A 6000-nucleotide genomic window follows, 5' to 3' on the forward strand; every position below is an offset into this window, starting at 1 on the left:
CAATGTTTTTTTTTTTATAGCTGAAAGTCAATTAATGTAATACATTCTGTTAATAGAATAAATTTCAAAAACCAAGGATCATTCCAGTATAAAACCATTTGCAAAAGTTCAACACCTCTTGATAATAAAATATTCAATAAAAATGAATAGCAGGAAAATGTTTTAACCTGATTTAAGACATTTATAAAAAACCCACAGCTAACATACTTGGTAAGATTGAATATTTTCCCTCTTAGATGAGAAACAATATATAGTCTTATTACAGGTCTCTCTCTTTAATTGATAGTGAACTGGGCAAATAGCAGCTGGAAACAATTACAAAGAGTAAAGAGCAACAGATGAAAATAATTCATATAAGACTATATCATAAACTTTACATACCTATAAATTGGCACCAACTCTTTATTAACAAAGAATATGAAATAAAAACTTTTACACCCCCAAGTTGGTGTCTCTCATAAGAAAAAAAAGGTGAAATATATACAAGGGTATCCAGAGTCTGACACATAAGGCCAGTAAGAAAATCACTACAATTAACAACCTCATTTTTTCAATGGCTCATTAATCACAGAAAAATTAAGCAACTATATGAAAATTAAACCTGTCTACGTAATAAAAATACACTTTAACTTACCCACATACCCAACACACTTTAAAATGAATAGAGAAAAAAAGATTATTAACTAGGTTTAAAAACTCCAAAACTACCTTTTTAAGTCACATACTATTTTTTACCTACAAAAATAAGTTTCTTACCTAAGATTACTTACAAAATTCTTACCTCAATGTTTTCTTGAAAAAGAGGAAATACATAGGCCAAAGACCCTCTTTAAGAATGAACCACTGATAAACACAATATATTTATAACTCATACATTTCATTCATGTTGTGAATTTTCTCAAGTATTATACAATAAGTAATTTGCATCACTTTCTGGATTATTTAAATCTGTAGAATTTCTTTTCAGTAAAAATTTTCAAAGTAATTGTTGCTGGGCACGGTGGCTCTTGCTTATAATCCTAGCACTCTGGCAGGCCCAGGCAGAGGATTGCCTGAGGTTGGGCGTTTAAGACCGGCCTGAGCAAAGTGAGACCCCCATCTCTACTAAAAATGGAAAAATTATCCAGGCATGATGGAGGAGGATTGTTTGAGCCCAGGATTTTGAGGTTGCTGTGAGCTAGGCTGAGGCCATGGCACTCTAGGCCCAGTTCCAGAGTAAGACTCTGTCTCAACAACAACAAAAAGTAATGGTTAAAACTGAGAACATTTTAGTATTGTCCACATTGCTGGAAATTCAGTGTGCCTTTTTATAAGATCCAATTTCAAAGTATGTTATTCTGATTTTGAATGGATACAAGAGAAATGAAGGCATTTTCACATTCCGTGCATTCATAGAGTTTTTCTCAAGAATGAGTTATTTTATATCCTCAGATAAAAGGACAGGTAACTTCTCGATCCTCTGAGCAAACACCAACCACACTCCTATCTCAGGGCCGTTCACTCTGTTCCTGCTCCAACTGGGCCTCTCTCCCTATAGTGGCCAACCACAACTACAGCCAGGTGCAAAGTCCTCTTTTGGAAAGAAAGCATGAAAGTTTGAGATTTTGAAATATAAGCAGATTCAGAGTTATTAAAAGCACAAATCCTGTTTCCACCTGGTTTCAAACCAGGGACGTTTTGTGTGTTAGGCAAATGTGATAACCACTACACTACAGAAACTTGCGTGTTGGCCATTCTTACGTTTCTAAATTAGTTAAAATGAAACTAAAATTTATCTTTTCCTCCAGGCCTTTTTTAAAAAAAAGTTTTGGCAGAAGCACATTTTCCTCTGTATTTTCTGATTCTTAAAATTAATAGTTTCAAAACTCGATAACTCATAGCCAAACAAATACTACTCCTGGAGCTCCCCTTTTCTTCCCAAGCATCAAGCAAGGAAATCTTACTCTCCTATGAAATTTTATTTCAAGAAATTTCTTGGTATATTTTATGCTTATTTCTGCACTTCTGAATAGAAAATTAGGCAGGATATCAACTTGATGTTTTTCTCTTCATATTGGGAGCCTTTTAGAAACTTGGTAGTGAGTTTCATTGAAACTCCCTCTTACACCTAAATGAGACACTTTCTTGAGGTTTGAAACAAAAGGTATAGTCAGTGTTCATGCAAAGGTGTATAACAAGAAATGAATAGCATGGACGTGTGTGGGGAAGTTTAGAATCATGACAGAAAAATTTTATTCATTACAGCCAATTACCAATGAGCAAATATCTATATACTGCATATGCTTGTTGTTAATAAATGTGTGTGTGTGCACAAACTGTGTATTTTTTTTCCCTTTCATGTATCCATGTTGGCAGCTTCCATATTCATAATTATCTCATACATAGCGTAATGAAAAATATCTAGGAGATATCTTACTGCTCCTGAGTTGATAGAAAAGTCTCCTATGTATAGCAAAGATTTTCATTGAAGAAAGGCATATTTAATCAGCAATTGCTATTTGCTAGGGACTAAAACTAATATGAACTGGTTGGTTTCATAAGAAAAAGGGTATTTTGTCTGTTGTGTTCACCATCTTATTCCCAGCTATTTACCAGGCCCTGGTTTATAATAGAAACTCAATTAATATCCCTTGAATAAATGAATAAATAAGAACCAGGTAAAAATCAGAATTTACTTTTGAATATCTAAATTTGACCTTTTCCCTATTCTAACAAATGGGCCTTTCAAGTTTGTGTTAAGCAAAGTGCATATAAGTTTACTAAGCATTTAAAATATCCTCTTTACCTAAGCTGGTGGTGAGACTGTCCTTGAATCTGTTGGCTGTAGTTTATTTGTTGTTTGTCTTCTGTTATTTCTAATATTTGTACCTATCCTCCTCAGCAGTGTAGTGTAGTAGTTACTGCTTATGTGTTAGATGCATAAGGCCCTGGTTTTGCAAGAGATTCAAAATAAACCAAGCATCAATTCCTTTGTCTTAGTTTTTTTATTTTATAATAGAGAGACAAAGGAGTTGTTTTATAATCTTTCCCATCTGGACACTTGCATCAGTGTACTATAGGGTTCTGGCTGACATTCCTTCATTTTTTTCTGGCTACAGTAAAGGGCCCTCTAAAACCATTTCAATAAAGCCTTAGTGCTTATAATTGCCAAACATTCTCTTGGAACACAAAATTAACAGCCAATTTCTGGGACCATTGTGGAAATTATGGAAATGTGGGATGCTGCTAGCTTCAGCCAATAAAGAGAAGACCCTGAATACAGATGGCCGGAGCAAAACTTGAGTCCAGCACCACAGAGACAAATTAATGCTCAGGAATAGAAGACAGTCCTACTTGTGTGAAAAGTTGGAGCAGTAAGGGGTAAAGTATATGCTAACTGAGCCAGTATCTGTCAGAACTTAGAGTGATTAAAAATGACAAGAAGCTTGCAGATGAGGTTTGGTTATGTCCTAGATGTGATATGTGTACTACCTTCAGCTTAACCTCAGTAGATTGAGATGGTTAGTGATGACATGAGAGTTAGGAAAATTTATCATAAAAATAATTTTCTAGCCTCTTTAGTATTTTGATCCCAGTATAAATTTATTTATTTATTTTTTCATATGATTGTATATCTGGAAAATACTAGGGACTCTACTACAAAACTCTTAGAAGTGATCAAGGAATACAGCAGCATCTCAGGTTACAAAATCAACATTCATAAATCGGTAGCCTTTATATATACCAACAATAGTCAAGTTGAAAAAACAATTTGTAGGATAATATTTAGAAATAAACTTATCCTACAGCAAGCACACAAAGTAAAATCAGTGTGAGTTTAAAATGACATGCTTTTCTTCCAGAGGCTTAAGACGCTTGGACCCCCCTGGGTTACTCACAGAGTTAGGCTCTTTGGAAAATTCCTTAGGCCTTTTCTCTGAAGCAGTACACCCCGTGAAGCCTGAGATCCAAGGGCATGCCGCCCTTCCTCAGAGATACGGGCCAGAGGGTTGACATATGTTAACAACATACTGTCAGAGGTCTATAGGTGGTCTGCCCTGAAGGAAGGTCACAGTCATTACTTCATACTGAGTAAACTGAGTGAATGCTTGAAGATTATCTCTGTTCCCCTATAGCTATTTTTGTCTTTGTGCCCTGCTCAGAAAACTAGTCACGGTTTAGAAGAAGAGATTTACTACATAGGTGGTTACATTGATATGATAAATTTCCTTTCAAGTTCAAATTCAGCTTATAGATAATGGATTAGGTGTGTACGTGACTGGAAGAGTATAAAACTAAAACGTGGAATAAAGAACTTTGCTATATGCCATCAAACGGTGTATAGTCTGTTTCTTGACTTAATAATTACAGGAGCGAGTTTACACCTACAGCAAAGCTGCTGCTCGTTCGCGTCTCGGTTCACGCAACATAATTAAGGACTCTATCCCATTCACAGTAGTGCCAAAGAAGATGAAATATTTGGAAATTTATCTAACAAAGGACATGAAAGATCTCTATAAAGAGAACTATGAAACTCTAAGAAAAGAGATAGTTGAGAATGTTAACAAATGGAAAAATATACCATGCTCATGGTTGGGAAGAATCAACATTGTTAAAATGTCCATACTACCCAAAGCAATATATAATTTCAATGCAATCCCCATTAAAGCTCCACTGTCATACTTTAAAGATCCAGTATAAATTTATTAACACCCACTATTTTACTAATCTTCAGGGGTTCCTAGTGATGAAAAATCATAGTCAATTAGAGATAGATCTAATTATAATGATGGCAAATTAAGCACAGCATTTGCTTTCTCTTTATGCCAAACTACACTATACAGTTCATTAAGGGTGTTTAAAGGTATAAATACATGAATACAAACAGACGAGAAAGTGGAGAACAGCAGCAAGATTTTGAAGATCTGAAAGCAGAATAATTAGTGTTAACATAAGGAAAAAGCTTATTGTGTTAAGTGTCTTTTTAAGAAAAAACTTTAAGTTTTGCATGCATCTTTGCATGTACATATACTCTGTTGCATCTCATAATTGCATAATATTCAATATTATGCATTTAGTGCACTTTACCTGTCTGGTGTTCAAATGATGGCGTCAAGTTTGAAAATAATTATAAAAATCAAAATAATGCTGTGATTACTATCCACATATGATACAATCTGTACCTTTGTGATAATGGGAGGGCTGCACCTAGGAGCAGAATATCTGAATCATTGGATGTAAATATCTTAAAAAATATTAGCCCACTCTCTAGAATGGCCGCATCAGTAAAATCCGTTTGTGACTCTAGCAAGCTCTGCAAATTCCCAACAAGAGCTAAATTCTTTCTGCATCAGTGATTTTATGTCTAGAGAGGGTTATCTGTGACTCTTCTGTGTTTGTGGTATAGTTAACACCCCCTCCCCCCCATATTGTAGTTCTTTCCCCTGGTAACCAAAATAACAGAGCAGAAAGGTATTTATTTATTAACTTATTTTTTCTCTCTCATTAAATGTTTTATAATGTTTATAAACGGATTCCAAACCCTACTTCAGGATTTAATTTCATCTCAGGTTCTAGAAGTCTTTACAGACTTTCAACACAAGCCCTCAAATACCCATCTGAGACCTGCTTCAATTAGTTCTTAACCCACCACTTCAGCTCTGAAGTGTCTGTCAATGTCCTACTGACTTGATAGATTATGCACAAACGGTTCAGTGCCCAGCCATAATAGGTACCTAGGAAAGATACTTCATTTGAGGGCAGTTAGAACTCTTGATTAAAGTAATTTCTTATTAAAATCAATCAGCTTTATGTTCAGTCTTAAAATCACTTAGTTTGAGTCATTTAACTTTGTTTTTGTCTTAATAATAACTGGCCATTTGAGTTCTTTGGATTTTTTCCATAAATTTTAGAACAAACTGGTCTATTTCTACAAAAATATCCTCATGGGCTTTTTATTTGAATTGCATTGAATCTATAGATCAATGTACGGAAGAATGACATTCTAACAATATTAAAATT

At 34.6% G+C, this 6000-nt stretch overlaps 1 non-coding gene across 1 annotated transcript; it reads right to left on the bottom strand.

The window, feature by feature from the left end:
- Positions 1 to 1646: 1646 nt before the first annotated feature.
- On the bottom strand, positions 1647 to 1719 carry TRNAV-AAC (transfer RNA valine (anticodon AAC)). Its single transcript has one exon. It is a non-coding gene; the product is annotated as a tRNA-Val (tRNA).
- Between the last annotated feature and the right edge of the window lie 4281 nt (positions 1720 to 6000).

Source organism: Nycticebus coucang, chromosome 9 (assembly GCF_027406575.1).
Source record: "Nycticebus coucang isolate mNycCou1 chromosome 9, mNycCou1.pri, whole genome shotgun sequence".
Lineage (NCBI taxonomy): Eukaryota > Metazoa > Chordata > Mammalia > Primates > Lorisidae > Nycticebus > Nycticebus coucang.